The sequence below is a fragment of the Hylobates moloch genome, unplaced genomic scaffold, assembly GCF_009828535.3.
Source record: "Hylobates moloch isolate HMO894 unplaced genomic scaffold, HMol_V3 SCAFFOLD_4, whole genome shotgun sequence".
NCBI classification, from domain to species: Eukaryota; Metazoa; Chordata; class Mammalia; order Primates; family Hylobatidae; genus Hylobates; species Hylobates moloch.
Window position 1 is genome coordinate 151071317 of NW_026652279.1, and position 18475 is coordinate 151089791.

An 18475-nucleotide genomic window follows, 5' to 3' on the forward strand; every position below is an offset into this window, starting at 1 on the left:
TTTTAGTAGAGACGGGGTTTCACCGTATTAGCCGGGATGGTCTCCATCTCCTGACCTAGTGATCTGCCCACCTCGGCCTCCCAAAGTGCTGGGATTGCACCCAGCCAAGTGTAGTTATTTTAACCAAGAGCTTGTTGCCTATAAAATCTGTGAAAATTTTGAAAGTCCAGATTCCAGGCTGAATCTCAAAGAATCTTTCTCAGAACATATACAACTTGCTCTAGGCTACTCTTTATATGTTGAAAGCAAGAAATCATCAGTTGCCTAAAATGCTGTGTCAGGGCTGAGAACAAGACACTTCGCAATATGGCAATTTGGTCATTGAGAAAACTGCAGAGGCGAGAAGGTTACTCTGAACATCTCCCACCTTTCTCCCCTGATGAATGGTCGTAAGTAAATTCTTTGGCCTTCCTTACCTGATAGTAGGTCATAAGAACCTAATTGCACGTGCGTTCTACCCTAGATCCAGAGGCCAAGAAGAATCTGAACATATAAGCCTTGCTAAGTTCCTCCAAGTGTATTACTAGTAGGTCATACACCATTTGTGTCCAATCATACTTCTACACAACTGTCCACCTTTATTGAACCTAATCATAAAAATAGAGTTTGCCCTGGATCTTTGGATCTTCACTTCTGAAGGCTTCTATGTCACATTAAACTTTGGTTAAATAAATTCGTTATGCTTTCCTCATGTTAATCTATGTTCTGTTATAGGAGTGTAAGCCATTAACCTTGATATGGTTGAGGAAAATAAATTCCCTTTTCTCCCCTATAGCTGCCAAAGCAATGGCTTCTTGACATCTTGGAATCCGGAGAATGTATAGCATAGCTCCAATGCAGGGATTAAAAGAATAAAGAAGTTGTCACTACAACTGCTTCTGCCCTTGGTACTGCTTCTGCACACCCATAAATGTAGAAAACGCTCTCTCTCTTTATTTTTTTTATTTTTTGCCAAACTTGCTTTCTAAAAAAACAGAGTGAACAACAGATAACTCCTGTGCAGGCTAATTGGAGAAAACAGATTCTATTTAGAACTGAAAATGGAAGTACAAACTAGTATGGGAAATAAACCTCTAAGACCACAAATATCTTCAACTAGAAAAAGGCAGGAATGGGTTGAGCGAGCATATTGCCATAAATATTTTAATCTATGTGTGACTAACTTTCACTTTATCATGTTGCATGTTCTTAAAGCTAATTACATAGTTGTGTGGTTTATTGTACATTTAAGAATGTATGCAGGAATATTCAATTTTTAACTAAGAAAAAAGGTGTCTTTCACAAATATTTTTTTGAACGGGTCGTGTTCACATAATTGAAAATAAATTTGAAATTAAATTGAAGCAGTGGATGGCAAGGCAATGGATATGAAATTAAAATGACTGCTCCTTTTGAAGTTAAAAAGTATATAAATTAAAATATGGTTCCAATAAACTGGTGTAACAAGACCTTAACTAGTGCCTAGAAGCAAAAACAGTTTCCACTAATTTAATTAGAAAAAAATTACATGAAATAATTGAACAAAAATTACCACTTATTTCCCAAAGAGTTTCAGTTATAGCCTTTGAAATCAGGTCATAAGTGGCACTCCAAGCTTCTCCTTTCTTTATAGAGCTAGTTGATGCCAAGTGGCAAAAACTGAAAACAAAGGGGTTAACCCAATTTCAAGTTTGTCTGATGCACTTCCAAATCTCCTCATGTGGGAAATGAAAGTGAATTGCTTTAAGTAGTTACAGAGTGGAAATAGATCAGAACAGTCAATCTCTGGCCTTGGTAAGAAGATGGTTTAGCTTATTTCTTCTTTGGAACAATATGTCTTGATTGATTGTCTGTGTCTGTTTGAAACAAAAAGACCTACAGATATCTGAAGCAAATGCATCATCATTCAACAAGTACAGTCATCTCTACGGAAAACTACTAATGGGAGATTTTTATGTTAATCACAATGTCAACAGGGTTTATGTTTACTGGAAAATGTTTCTGTAAATTACTGCTCCCTGTTTCACGTGCTTCTGTACTGAATACTAACAGGCTAGAAAAAGATACAAAATCGGGCTCTAAGTTAATATGCAAGTTTATAATGGGAAAATACTAAATAATGTTTCTAAATAGAAAGAAAACCTCTGTTTTGTTTTTGATAATGAGAGATCTTTCATTTCTTATGAATTGCCTCCCTATTGAATAAGGTTTAAAGTGCACACAGTACCCATATGGTCCCCAGAGATCATTTATCATAACTCCTTTCAAATATAACCTCTCTTTCACCTACAAAGAAACTTAGACAACAGAGGCCACTCCTTATGTTCAGCAGAGCATATTTGCATGCAATCTACTATGGTGGAGATTGTGGCACCCTCCTGCCCTATAACTAATTCATTATCATAATGTCGAATTTTCACATACACCCACATAAAAAGTAACTGGAAAGACATGCAACAATTGGAGCAATAATGGTAACATCACCATTGACTTATTTAAAAAGTTCAGTTAAAGATTATTAAGAGCAGAACAGGCAGAATACTTCTTGCTTCTTCCTATATACTTTCAAAAAGAATAGTAGAACAAAAAATCTGCAGCTAAAATCTACAACTTACCTAGAGGAAAAGGTGTCCTTAGGAACCTTAAAACAGGAGAAAATGGTGAAAAATCATTGGCTGCTACAATATCCAATGGCAGCAGTGTTTGTTTAGGAGGAAACAGAGCTAACTAAGGCAGCTGGACATCTGTTGGTTTGGAAAGAAAATATTAATTTCTATGCATGAATATACTTAAAATGTTTAATTCAAAAGTTTTTAATTTTAATTTTAAAATGTATAGCCATAGAGAATGTTAGTGAACCACCTTGTTATTTTGAAAAATTGTAAATAAATATCAAACAATTAGCACCTATCCTGCTTTCTTGTATGAATTGAGCTTTATGGAACCACATATTTGAAATGAGGCATTTCAATTTATATGTTATTCAACTTAAAAAATATGATAAATTATACTATCATTATTTTGCAACCGCACATGAAGAAATTGATCTATAATTATTACTATTTAAACTCCAGCCTGGGCGACAGAGCGAGACTCCATCTCAAAAAAAAAAAAAAAATTGCAGAGAGAGAAACAACATAGTAGTGTTTGCTTCCTGAAAGGAATACACAACATATAAAATAGTATTGAGCTCTATTTTCTCCCAAAATATCATACTTTGTTTTGAGCATGACTCTGTAACATTTGTCAGAACATGCAAGAAACAGTAAGAATGTTGTATGACATTATAGGGGTGCTATCAGAAATATCAAGATAATATGACTCTCTGTAGGATGAATGACCACCTAGAAGTAATGGCATAAATTTTAACATGTTGTGAAAAAATTTAGACTACAGATACAAGAAGCTAAGAGTAACCATGGCAGGTTAAAAACGGAGAAAATCTAATCTATGCATACCATAAGAATACAGTCAAACTCAGTGACAAATTTCAACAGCAATCAGAGAGGTTAAAAACACTTTACAAACAGAGGAAAATGATGATAGGAATGACGGCTGACTTCTCATCTTCAGTGCTAGAAGACAAAGTGATGATATCTTTAAAGTTCATGAGAAAGAGATAAAGTTAACTTTGAATACTCTATCAAGTGAAATAATATTCTAGAAATAAGGATGAAATAATGACATTCTCATATAAGAAAAGCTAAGTGAATTAATTTTTACTTGTGCTACTAGAAAATCTAAATAAAGCTCTTCAAGCTTAAGGGAACAATTAAGTGATAGAGACTTTATCCATAGAAAGAAATGCAAAATAATAGAAATAATAAAGATATGGATAAATATAGACTATTTTAATTTTTTTCCTTGAATTCATTAAAAGCAATTAAAGTAATTCTTCAGAGAAAAAAATTAGAATGTGGTACACTATATTTAGAAGTAAAATATGTTACCATAATAATACAAAATATGATAAGGAATGCAATGGGATGCTATTGCAATTAAATTATTGGATTTTACCTGAAATGGTACAATATAACTTTTAGTAGACTGATTCATTAGACATACTTTAGCCTCTGGAAAAGGCTAGAAAAATATACAAAAAATTTCTTCTGAAAAGCAAATTGCAGAAGTAACAGAACATTCAAACAATTATTTTTAAAAGACATAAAAGAAAAAATAAGCAGATAGAAACAAAAAAAAAATGGAAATAATTTTATCAAATAAAAAGAACTAAATACTGCAATTTAAAGTTATTCCACGTCAGACTTGCCTATTTTATGCAGAGATAAGCTGAATGGAAAAAGATGAAAAAGGATAAACCATACCAAGTAGAAGCTCAAAAAAAGTGGATATATTAATATTGTAAAAAAAAAAAAGACTTTAAAAGGAGTGTTACCACAGATTAAGAGATAACATCATGTAATAAAAGAGTGATTTCTTTAGAAAAACCTGGCAATACAAAATTAGTGCATATCTAATAATAGAGTAGGAAAATATACAAAGTGACAAAAATAAAAACAGAGAAGGTCACAAACATATTTAGAGGTTTTTAGCACTGCTTCCTCACTAATTAATAAAACGTACACAAAAAAATCAGATCTGGGGCAGGGCATGGTGGGTCACACCTGTAATCCCAGCACTTTGGGAGGCCAAGGTGGACATATCACTTGAGGTCAGGGTTTCAAGACCAGCCTGGCCAACGTGGTGAGACCTCGCCTCTACTAAAAATACAAAAATTAGCTGGGTGTGGTGGTGCATGCCTGTAATACCAGCTACTCGGGAGGCTGAGGCACAAGAATCACTTGAATTCGGGAGGAAGAGGTTGCAGTGAGCTAAGATCATGCCATTGCACTCCAGCCTGGGCAACAAAGCAAGACTCTGTATCAAAAAAAAAAAAAAAGAAGAAGAAAGAAGAAGAAGAAGAAGAAGAAGAAGAAGAAGAAGAAGAGGAAAGAGGAAGAGGAAGAGGAAGAGGAAGAAGGAAAAGAAGATTTATGTCTTTGGAACAAGATTGTCAGCATGAACTAATTTACATTTATAAGATACTATTCCCAACAACTGCAGAATATACATTTTTTTCTAATGCACATAGAACATTCAGTAAGCTCTACTATATTTGGGCCATAAAACCAGACTCAGATTTCAGAATAATAAAATCTGATACAATATTGTTCTCTGTCCATAATGATATAAAATTAAACTGAGCACAGTGGCTCACGCCTGTAATCCCAGCACTTTGGGAGGCCAAGATGGGTGGATCTCCTGAGGTCAGGAGTTCGAGACCAGCCTGACGAATATAGTGAAACCCTGTCTCTACTAAAAATATAAAAATTAGCTGGGCATGGTGGCAGATGCCTGTAATAACAGCTACTCAGGAGGCTGAGGCAGGAGGATCCCTTGAGCCCAGGAGGTGGAGGTTTCAGTGAGCTGAAATCACGCCACTGCACTTCAGCCTGGGTGACAGAGTGAGACTCCATCTTAAAAAAAAAACAATAAAATAAAATAAAATAAAAAATCAAGTTAAATTAAATTTAAAGTCAATAAAAATAAACTTTAAAAGCATCAAATATTTATAAATGATACAAGAACCTATTGAAATAACCCATTTGTCCAAGAAGAAACACAATGAAAATATAAAAATATTTTAAAATAAATGATAATGAAAACTACACTTGTCAAAATTTGTGACACGCACTTGAAGGAGTACTTAGAAAGAAATTCATAATTTACATGTTTATATCAGAAAAGAAGAACAATTTATGGCTAGCCATATGTAGAAAGCTGAAACTGGATCTCTTCCTTACACTTTATACAAAAATTAATTCAAGATGGATTAAAGACTTAAATGTTAACCTAAAACCATAAAAACCTAGAAGAAAACCTAGGCAATATCATTCAGGACATAGGCATGGGCAAAGACTTCATGTCTGAAACACCAAAAGCAACGTCAACACAAGCCAAAATTGACAAATGGGATCTAATTAAACTAAAGAGCTTCTGCACAGCAAAAGAAACTACTATCAGAGTGAACAGGCAACCTACAGAATGGGAGAAAATTTTTGCAATCTACTCATCTGACAAAGGGCTAACATCCAGAATCTATAAAGAACTCAAACAAATTTACAAGAAAAAAACAACCCCATCAACAAGTGGGCAAAGGATATGAATAGACACTTCCCAAAAGAAGACATTTATGCAGCCAACAGACACATGAAAACATGCTCAGCACTGGCCATCAGAGAAATGCAAATCAAAGCCATAATGAGACACCATCTCACACCAGTTAGAATGGCGATCATTAAAAAGTCAGGAAACAACAGGTGCTGGAGAGGATGTGGAGAAATGGGAACACTTTTACACTGTTGGTGGGACTGTAAACTAGTTCAACCATTGTGGAAGTCAGTGTGGCGATTCCTCAGGGATCTAGAACTAGAAATACCATTTGAACCAGCCATCCCATTACTGGGTATATACCCAAAGGATTATAAATCATGCTGCTATAAAGACATGCACAGGTATGTTTATTGGGGCACTATTCACAATAGCAAAGACTTGGAACCAACCCAAATGTCCATCAATGATAGACTGGATTGAGAAAATGTGGCACATATACACCATGGAATACTATGCAGCCATAAAAAAGGATGAGTTCATGTTCTTTGTAGGGACATGGATGAAGCTGGAAACCATCATTCTCAGCAAACTATTGCAAGGACAAAAAACAAAACACTATATGTTCTCACTCATAAATGAGAACTGAACAATGAGAACACTTGGACACAGGAAGGGGAACATCACACACTGGGGCCTGTTGTGGGGTGGAGGGAGGTGGGGAGGGATAGCATTAGGAGATATACCTAATGTAAATGACGAGTTAATGGGTGCAGCACACCAACATGGCACATATATACATATGTAACAAACCTGCACATTGTGCACATGTACCCTAAAACTTAAACTATAATAAAAAAAAAGAACAGTTTAAAATTAAGGAGCTTATGTCCATATTAAGAAGCCAAAGAATTCTATTACCATCTACATACCCAAAGAAAATTCATATGAAAAAAACTCTACTCCTGTTCATAATAGAATTACTCATACAAAAATAATTGGAGAAAAATATCTCACCCTAAGTATGGGCACCTGTAAAAACTTACAGCTAACATCATACTTACTGATGAAGCATTTCTTCTGAGATAGGACAAAAGGCATATTTTCTCTCAGTGCTTCCATTCAACATTATATCCATGGTCCTGGTTAGCACCATAAGGCAAGAAAAATAAATAAATAAATAAATAAATAAATAAATAAATAAATAAATAAATAAATCTTTACATAATGACAGGAAAAAGGAAGTGTTCTTACACAGGCGGTATGATAGACTATTAATGAAATCTTAAGGAGAGTACTAAATCTTTTGAATTAAAAATGAATTTAGATTACAGACTAGAAGGTTTTTGAAGAAAAATCAGTTGTATTTATACATACTACTGACAACTGGAAAATGAAATTTTAAAAAGTCAATTTATATTAACATAAAAAAGAAAATATTAAGAAATATGCTTGTTAAATGTGCAAGACCTCTTTATTTAAAAGATGAAAATATTACTGACTGAAATTAAGGAAGCCACTGAATAACACAATATATTTATACATTGGAAAATGTAATATTTCTAAGACGTCAAATATCTAAAAAAATGTGCTATAGATTCTATGGAAATCCAACCAAAATAACAGCATATGTTTACAGAAATTGACAAATTATTTCTAAAATGTACATAAAAATGTAAAGGAACTCGAAGAACCAAAGATATCTTGACAGGAAAATCATAGATATACCTGACTTTCTGGCTATTTGTAAGTCCGCAATAATCATGCAAGTGTGTGATTGATATAAAAGTAATCAGCCAGTGGAACAGAATGGAGAATTCAGAAATTAACCTCACAAATACTATCAATTAAACACAGACTTGTAAGGCCATTCAACTGAGAAACGAAAATCTCAAAACCTGCTGCTGGAATAAGTGGATGAACATTGGGGAAAAAAAGCACACACACACACAAAATCACATCAAACTAAAAACCTTGATCCTTACTGCACAGCACAAGCAAATATTAATTTGGAATCCTAATAGATCTAATAGTAAAACTAACATTTTAAATTTTCTCAAAGAAAACATAGAATACCTTTGTAATTATTTAGTAGTCAGTGATTTCTTTGAGAAATATAAAACACTAAGCTTTTATGAAAAATACATAAATTGGATATTAACAAAATTTAATTCTTTTTCTTTTTATAGCACCATTAAGAAAATAAAAATCAAGCCTCACATTGAGAGAAAATGTTTCCATATCTAGTAGGTATAACACTTACGAAGGACTTATATCCTAACTTCTAACCTGCAACATGTAACCACAGATAATATATATTATATATTATATGACATACATAATACATAGAATTGACATAAAGAATATATAATCTCACCTGGTGCGCTGGCTCATGCCTATAATTCTGGCAATTTGGGAGGCCAAGATGGGCAGATCACGAGGTCAGGAGTTTGACACCAGCCAAGCCAAAATGATGAAACCCTGTCTCTACTAAAAATACAAAAATTAGCCAGGCATGGTGGTGTGTGCCTGTAGTCCCAGCTAATGGGGAGGCTGAGGCAGAAAAATCGCTTGAACCCCGGAGACGGATGTTGCAGTGAGCCAAGATCTTGCTACTGCACTCCAGCCTGGGTGACACAGTGAGACTCCATCTCAAAAAAAAAAAAAAAAATATATATATATATATATATATATATAAAATCTCATATATATGGTTGACATTTTGTTACTGATATATAGAATATTATATAAACTATATGTTTTATCATATCATATTATACTAAGTTATATTATATTATATATTACATTTTATATAATTTATAATCTGTTATATGTATATTTACATATAGTTATAGATAACCATATATCAATAGTTATATTTCTATAGATAATTTATAATTTATACAAAATTATAAATAAAGTAGCCTAGAGTGGTCTACTTTTTGGTGCCACTCAGCTGCCATGCAAGTGGAGCACTTGCAGTCAAGACTCCATCTGCCCTACATTTATATTACATTATACTATAGTATGCTACATTTTACATTAACTGTTTAATATATTGCACTCATATTTACATGTTTATCACATATTATGTCATATAAAATAGATATATAGGATATACAAACTATGTATCAAAAATTAAAAAGCAAAAACCCAATGTGAGTTTGGCCTGATGTGAAAGAATTAGAAAATGCATATATGTTGAGGATAACAGTAAAAAATTTTAAAAATCTGCATTGATAGTCTTTTTATAAAGTCCAACTTACACTGACTTCAAGACCACGTAATTCCACACCCAACTACTTACACGAGAGAAATAAAGGTATATGTCCAGAAAAATAATTTACACATTACTTATGTTTATAGAATCATTATTAATAATAGCAAAACACTGAAAGCAAATCAAACGGCCATCAGCATTAGAATGGATAAAATGGGATATATTGATATACTGCAACATTCATCAATAATAAAAGACTGATACATGGGGCTGGGCACAATGGCTGACACCTGTAATCCCAACACTGGGAGACCTAGGTGACAAGATCCCTTGAGCCCAGGAGCATGAGACCAGCCTAGGCAACATACATAGTAAGACTCCATCTTCACAAAAAATACAAAAATTAGCCAGGCATGGTGGCTTGCTCTTGTGGTCCCAGCTACTTGGGAGGCTGAGGTGAGAGGATTGTTTGAGCCCAGGAGTCCTCGCCTGCAGTGAGCCAGGATAGAGCCACTGAACTCCAGCATGGGCAACAGAGTGAGACCCCATTTCTAAAATGAAATAAAATAAAATAAAACTGATATATAGGAAGACATGGTTGAATTTTATAAACATTTTTTGAAAGGAATACTTCAGTTGCAAAATAGTAAGTCTGATTTCATATACATGAATTTTTAGATTAGACAACCTTAATTTTTGATAGAAAAGCTGAACTATGGGGTGATGACAAAAACAGGATGGAGCCATAAGGGAAGTTTGTGGGGTGATGGAAACGTTTTCTGTTTTGATTGGGGTATAGGGTACATGATGTATACATTAGTCAAAACTCACAGAATTGTCACCCAATCTGTGCATTTCCTTGTATGTAAATTTTACTTTAATTGAAAAAGTAGATGAAAAGAAGAATAGATACAAATATTAAGAAGATGTAACATCCTATTGCAATATATGGACTTTCTTTGTATTCAGATCCAAAAAAGTAATATGTTAAAAATCTCTTGTAAGACCCTTATAATATGAATACTGGAAAAACATTATGAAGTTATCATTCATTTCTTAGTGTGAAAGTGGTATTTTCAGGGCAGTTCTTCACATGGTCTTGGACTGACTTAGTTTTCCCCACCTTCTTGCTTATAGTTCTCAACAACAAGTGTAGAATGTGCTAGGAATGCAATATCCTTAGGCAGAGAGAAACTGCCTGGGACTTGTCTCTCTCTCCTAGGAAATGTAACATCTTGAGTTAGGGAGAAACTATCTGGAACTAACGGGGGCTTTGTTCCTCTCTCCCTTGGAAGCAGGATGGCCTTCAAAGCTTTGCCCAGTGAGTCACATGCTCCTGAGTTAGTAGCCCAGGGTGGTCTACTTTTTGGTGTCCCTCAGCTGTCATGCAAGTGGACCACGTGCAGTTGAGACTCCATCTGCCTTGGGCATCTTTACTGAACCTTGAGGATCAGCTCACAGTGGATCCAACGCTTCTTATTTCCCTTCCTACCCATCTATAATTAACAAACCTGCTTTAAATAACTGTTGCACATGAATGTGTTCCTTTTCACACTGGTAACAGTGCAGCCCAGGCTGCAGTGGGTGGAAGAGTTTGGACTCCAATTCCTGGTGATTCACATGATGATGATCTCTGCAATCTGCCCCACAATGGGAGTCCTCTTTTGGTGAACCTGCTTCCCAGTATTATGTTGCATTTTTTTAAAGTCCTTATGTTTAGAAACATATACTGACATACTATTTGGTGTCTGACATTTGGGAATACTAACTGCATTAGATGAAGATAAACTAAGATTGGCCATGTATGAATAATGAGTGTAATGAGTACATTATACCACACTCTATAGTTTTATTTATGTTTTAAAAGTTATATAATATTTTTAAAAGCATAATTTATTGACTGTGCATAGCATTGTGGGTACAAATATTTAGAAGACTCAGTTATTTTCAAGGAACTTATAAATGCCAAATGATATTAAAACCAGCTGAAATAATTTCACACAATTACTTTTGTATAATAAAAGATTTTGTCAGAAGACCAAAGATCCTGACTGGTTGAAAACCAGCACCAATGGAAAAAACATTCTTGACTTGGGGCTAAGTGGGACAAGGAGGTTGAAGAGTGAGGGCAAGAACGTCACAAAAAGAGGGGAAGTCAAAAAAAAAAAAAAAAAAAGAGAAAACACAAGTTTCAGATTTCATACTTGGCCTTACCCTGAATTTGCCAATAGAAAATCAGTTCAGGGACAAGCTCCACCTTGCTAATCAATGCACACAGCTCGCCTATGACTGTTCAGGATCCATATTGCATACTTCGATTTAATAAAAAGAGAAGAGTCAGGTCCCAGAAAAAAAAAAAAAAAAAAAAAAACTTAAGAAAGGAGTAAGATTTTTTTTTTAAAGGACAGGCATAAGGATCTGCAATAAAATGAAATTAGACAAATTTGAATTGTAAAATGAGACGATGTTTCCAGATGGGAAAAAAGACGTGGGGGACAAAGAAAGGTGATCAGTCATTTGTAGTGTCATCACTACCTGGCAGAATATGTTTCAGCTTAGTAGATAAACCCTAGCTGTGATATAAACTTAAGTTCTAAGAAATATTTTTAATCATTTTATCATGATGCACAGGGAGGCTATGAATGGTCTAACGATGTCCCAAGATCTTTAAACACTTTATCCATGGAATTGGTCAACCCAGCCCAGTCCAGCCAGAAGCGTCCTCCTCCATGAACTTCAAATAGTATACTATTCTATTTTGCCACAACATGAAAGAAACATTGTGAAATATTGTTCTAATTGAAGGCTTAGGAAGTTCCAAAGGATTCCTGGGCTACTCCATTTTTCCTCCCTGAATGGAAGGATAAGAGGCACCTGTTGAAATGTGGCCGAGGAAAAATCAAGCTCAGGTATTGGGGTTCAGTTGCGCTTTACCTTGGCCATGAAGTTCAATTCAAATTTCGTTACTGGTAATTAATGTAAACACTCCTATATCAGCTTGTAGTTTTGAATCTAATGCTTGTATTTGAGTGATTTTTCCCTAGGAAGTATGTAATATATAAAAGAAATATATTGATATTAATCGTGTCTTCTGTAATGATATTTCCATATTGTTTTCTCAACCAAGTATGCCAGCCTTTCTGCACATCAGCAAAGCATAGCCAAGAAAACCAACAGCAGAGTTCTGAATTCTTAGTAACTCTTTTTAGTCAGCTATTCTGTACACAAAGGCACTGTAGAAAGGGCATTTTAAAAATTGTATGCATTATTACATTCCTTTGTTTAACTTTTCTCTTTTTTGTCTGTCATATCACTTTTAAGTAAAAACAGTGGAGGTCACTGTTGGTTGGCTGACTAACCCTATGGACAACTACTTTCTCCAAATTTAGCTTCCAATCATTGGTCTAAAGTTGCCCAAATAAGTATATTCTGGCCAATACAATATAAACAGCTTCATGAAGTGTGGCTTCCATGAAAGTCTATTATGGGGCAAATAGGCTGTGAAATTATTGTGTCTGTCTTTGTTCTTCTTCTGGATTGCAATGCCGTAAGTGATGTTGAAGTTGAACCAGGCACCTTGCGACCACAGAAAAGCTCACTCCACTTGAAAAATAACAGAGGAATTCTAAAGGATGCTCACGTGCCTCATAACACAGGGGTTCTTGTATTAGCCCAGGACTATTTCAAACTTCTGGATATGTAGAGGCAGAAAAGAAAAAAAAAAAAAAAAAGAGCATCTGTTTAAGACAGTTTATCAGGTTGGTGGTTGTGAATACCCAGTTCTTCTGTCTGAACAGATTTTTAAATGCTTCTGTTACAGGTTCAATTTATAGTCTCTCTAAAAAAAAAAAAAAAAAAATAGTTGGTCAATCTACTGGCTTGTTTTAGGAGGTAAGAGTGATAGTTTTCTTAATAATCAGTGGGGACATTAAGGTGAAAAGGTTTTCATTGCCTGCTTCATCTTCAACATCACTTAGTGCACCCCAGGTCAGAGAAGAACAAAGGACAAAATGTTTTCACAGCCTATTTTTCCCTTTATGAGTTCTTAGAAGCCTCATTCTGTGAAGTCAACTTATATCTCACTGGTTAGAACAGAGTTATCTGGACACCCTTAAAGCAGTAATTACTATTTTGGACACCGTTAGTGTCAGGAAAGAGAAGAGCAGGTAATCACTGGTGAGGCAAACCTTGCTCAATTTCTCCATGAGGTGCTGTGTCTATATGTGCATGTGGGGTCAGTATTCGAAATTAAAACAAGTCTCAAATGAAAACAGTTCTAGAGCCACATTTCTTAATTCAGCTTGGTCCCACACAGATAATTTCAAATATTTTTATTTTACAAAATCCTGCTAATAATGAATGTCAGAGTATAATAGGCTAAGAAACTGGGCATATTAAAATAGCAAATTTATTGAAATCTGAAAGCAAACTGAATATTATGAAAGAATAATTCAGTTCCTAAATCAAAGTTTTTGTTAAAAGCAATATACAATTTTTTCCTACCTCAAAATTACAGGTATTAATATGATATAGTGTCATAGAAGCAAATTTGAAAAATCCTGTGAGGTCATAATAGGCCAGACTCCCAAACATTTTTTCACATTTTTATATTTTCTAATCCTCTGAATCTTTATTATATTTACAGAATAATTTAAAAGATAGAGAAAATACATCTTTTTGGGCCTGGCATGGTGGCTCACACCTGTAATCCCAGCACTTTGGGAGGCCGAGGTGGGCAGATTACCTGAAGTCAGGAATTAGAGACAAGCCTGGCCAAAATGGCAAAATCCTATCTGTACTAAAAATACAAAAATTAGCCAGGCATGGTGGCACATGCCTGTAGTCCCAGCTACTCAGGAGGCTGAGGCAGGAAAATCACTTGAACCCGGGAGGCGAAGGTTGCAGTGAGTCGAGATCGCACTATTGCACTCCAGCCTGAGCAACAGAGCAGAGCACGACCTGTCTCAAAAAAAAAAAAAAAGAAAAGAAAAATACATCTTTTTGTCTCCCAAATACTGATGTATGTTGTATTCTCAGGGCTCAAGGAATCTTTTGAACTTAATTATCCATACCTTACATTTCTACTCTAGTGAAGGAGTAGGGTACTACTATTGTATCTTAACAAATCTGTAAGCTCACACAGCGTATGTTGACAGGGCCTTAAGGAAAGAGAATTAATAACACATAGTACTCAGAGATTGAAGCAGGAAAACAAAGTTTCTTACCCTGGCAAAGAAGTGCTGTGTTTCAGAGAGCTTTGCAGATGAGCAGTGTAAGTCAAATTCAAAAGGGAGTTAGGGCCAGAAGTGGCGACAAGGTCAAATTTCATCAGCAACAAAATCATGTCTAGTTAAGTCTCTCAATAGAGAATTACTTGAATAAAATCTTAGCTACCCTTCTAGATTTTACTTTTTAATTTTTTTTTGAGAGAGTCTCCCTCTGTCGCCCAAGCTGGAATGCAGTGGTACGATCTCGGGCCACTGCAACCACTGCCTCCCGGATTCAAGTGATTCTCCTGCCTCAGCCTCACAAGTAGCTGGGATTACAGGCACATGCCACTAGGCCCAGCTAATTTTTATATTTTTAGTGAAGACGAGGTTTCACCATGTTGGCCAGGCTGGTCTTGAACTCCTGACCTCAAAAGATCCACCCACCTCAGCCTCCCAAAATGCCAGGATTACAGGCGTGAGCCACTGCACCTGGCCCATTTCCTTCTTGTTAAATTGATATTGTAGATCAGCTCACTCTGCTGTTACTACTATTCTCATGCAATGACATAGGCAGGGAGCATATATCCAGACAATTTATAACTTACAAGTCAAGATTAAAAACTCAAGAATTTTCTTCCCAGAATTCATCGACTCAGTTACTACTATTCCAGGTAAAATTTAGAGTTAATATACAGTTTGACTTCTTTTCAGCCCATTCTACTTAAAAGAATAAAAATTAACATTCACAATTTGGACATTAACAATTTGCACATTCCCTATCCATAGAGAACAGGAATAAAGACAGATGGATTAACTTATTTCCAAAAGCAAGTTGCTTGCAGAAATTCACATTGCTCCCACTATTTATTTATTCTTTCAAAAATTCTCACTGAGATCCAACAAGAGCCAGAAATTATGTTCAGCACAGATTATGAAATGACAAAGAAAAAGTATCAACTATACCAAGAAACCTATATCAGGGCTGCACATTTTTCTCCCGGGTCCACAAGTATAGTAAAACCTGACAGCACAATGTGGCAAGTGTTAGGACAGAAATATGCATTTGGTACTATGAAGGTACTGAAGACAGAGAACTAAATGTTCTGGAGCTGGAAAGGAGAGGCAAGGGTGGTGAGTGGTACCATTAAACCATTTTTAGTGGAACTGATGAAAGCAACCTTGGCCTTTAGTAAACCAAAACTGTCCTGAGTTTATGGCTTAATAATAATATATTCTCAACAAGAAAAATTTCTTATAAACCCATGCTGTATACATCTATACAAACACAAAGGAGAGACATATTAAAAATATACATGAATTAGAAGATATTGGAAGTTAGTTAAAGTAACTTTATTCAGCATCAAAACATTATAGAGTTCCTTAATATGAGTTCTGAGTAGCACCCAGGTTGTTTCCAAGTTAGATTAAGGATATTGTCTTTAGCTTGTGTTTGTACCTTTCTTCCTGTAGCAATGACATATTATTATCAGTAAGACTACAAAATCTTTTGAAATAGCTGGGTTTAAACAATACCACGTTAAAGCACTCACATTGAAATATCATTTCCTATAGTTCCTCTTCCTCTTTACTTCTACTGATTCCTACATAGGAACCAGTCCCTTATTTTGTTATCTCAGAGTTAAGAGCAACATTAATTTAAGAGAAATCAGGTAAAACAAACAAACAAAGGCCTAGCGACAATTTTTTGGTTGACTTGAAGATTTTGTTTGTTGGGTTGGTTGGTTTTTGGAGATGGAGTCTCTCTCTGTCTTCCAGGCTGGAGTGCATGCATTGATGGGATTTCTGCTCACTGCAACCTCCACTTCCCAGGTTCAAGTGATTCTCTGTCTCAGCCTCCCGAGTAACTGGGATTACAGGCACGTGCCACCACGCTCAGCTAATTTTTGTATTTAAAGTGGAGACGGGGTTGTTGGCAAAGCCTGAGTCCTGTCCTCTCGCTCTCCTCCCCAAACAGCATGAGCTTCACCACTCGCTCCACACTCTCCACCAACTACCATTCTCCGGGCTCTGTCCAGGCGTCCAGCTATGGTGCCCTGCCAGTCAGCACTGCGGCCAGCGTCTATGCAGCCGCCAGGGGCTCTGGTTCCCGCTCTACCAGCTTCCTGGGCGGCATGGGGTCTTGGGGCCTGGCCATGAGGATGGCGGGGGATTCGGCAGGAATGGGAGGCATCTAGAACGAGGAGGCCATGCAAAGCATGAATGACCGCCTGGCCTCCTACCTGGAGAGTGAGGAGCCTGGAGACTGAGAACCCGAAGATGAAGAGCAAAATCCTGGAGAGCAAAATCCGGGAGCACCTGGAGAAGAAGGGACCCCAGGACAGAGACTGGAGCCATTACTTCAAGACCATCGAGGAACTGAGCTCTCGGATCTTCTCAAATATTGTGGACAATGCCCACATCGTTCTGCAGATAGACAATGCCTGTCTTGCTGCTGATGACCTTAGAGTCAAGTATGAGACAGAGCTGGCCATGCGCCAGTCTGTGGAGAGTGACATCCATGGGCTCTGCAAGATCATTGATGACACCAATGTCACTTGGCTGCAGCTGGAGACAGAGATCGAGGCTCTCAAAGAGGAGCTGCTCTTCATGAAGAAGAACTACGAAGAGGAAGTAAAAGGCTTACAAGTCCAGATTGACAGCTCTGGGTTGACCATGGAGGTAGAAGCCCCCAAATCACAGGACCTCACCAAGATCATGGCAGACATTCGGCCCAATATGATGAGCTGGCTGGGAAGCACTGAGAGGAGCTGGACAAGTACTGGTCTTAGCAGATTGAGGAGAGCACCACAGTGGTCATCACGCAGTCTGCTGAGGTTGGAGCTGCTGAGATGATGCTCACGGAGCTGAGACATACAGTCTAGTCCTTGGAGATCGACTTGGACTCCATGAGATATCTGAAGGCCAGCTTGGAGAACAGCCTGAGGGAGGTGGAGGCCTGCTATGCCCTGCAGATGGGGCAGCTCAACGCGATCCTGCTGCACCTGGAGTCAGAGCTGGCACAGACTCGGGCAGAGGGACAGCGCCAGGCCCAGGAGTACGAGGCCCTGCTGAACATCAAGGTCAAGCTGGAGGCTGAGATTGCCACCTACCGCAGCCCACTGGAAGACGGGGAGAACTTCAATCATGATGATGCCCTGGACAGCAGCAGCTCCATGCAAACCAACCAAAAGTCCACCACCTGCAGGATAGTGGATGACAAAGTGGTGTCTGAGACCAATGACACCAAAGTTCTGAGACATTAAGCCAGCAGACACAGGGTACCATCTGGGGAGCAGGAGGCCAATAAGAAGCTCAGAGGTAAAAAAATAATAATAAATTAATTAAAAAAATAAAGTAGAGGCAGGGTTTCACTGTGTTGGCCAGGCTAGCCTCGAACTTCTGACCTCAAGTGATCCACTCCGCTTTGGCCTTCCAAAGTGCTGGGATTATAGGCATGAGCCACTGTGTGCCATGACTTGAAGATTTTTCTGATAGAACTGCTTTTTTACAGAATATGTTATTTCAACTATTTTCCTTAGTGAAAAAGATGAATCCCATAATAACTGAAGTTTAAAATGTATGGATATTTTTGGAACATAGAGACAACACTCAAGTTTTATGTAATGTTCATTAATAAAGAGCTCACAGACCTCTGTTAAAATTTTGAAATTGATCAAACACGATCAACTTTATTATTATTAAAGATTATAATAAAATGCCAGTCATAACGAATTAATTTTTGATAACTACTAGGCAGCTTTGTTTGAAATGATTTAGGATTAGTATTTAACTAATCTCAAACTAAGTATGAGCTTGCTGATTTTGATGTTTGAAAAGTGCTTAGTACAGTTTCCCTATTATTAAGACAAAGTGAGAAAAGAAACTTGGTTAAACCAGAGAGAATGTTAAAAATCATGACTGGGGAAGTTTTATATTTGAAGACTTTTATTAAATA

The 18475-nt window shown here is 36.6% G+C and overlaps 1 pseudogene; it reads left to right on the top strand.

The window, feature by feature from the left end:
* Positions 1 to 306: 306 nt before the first annotated feature.
* LOC116466469 (keratin, type I cytoskeletal 18-like) lies at positions 307 to 17783 on the top strand (annotated as a pseudogene).
* Positions 17784 to 18475: the final 692 nt, after the last annotated feature.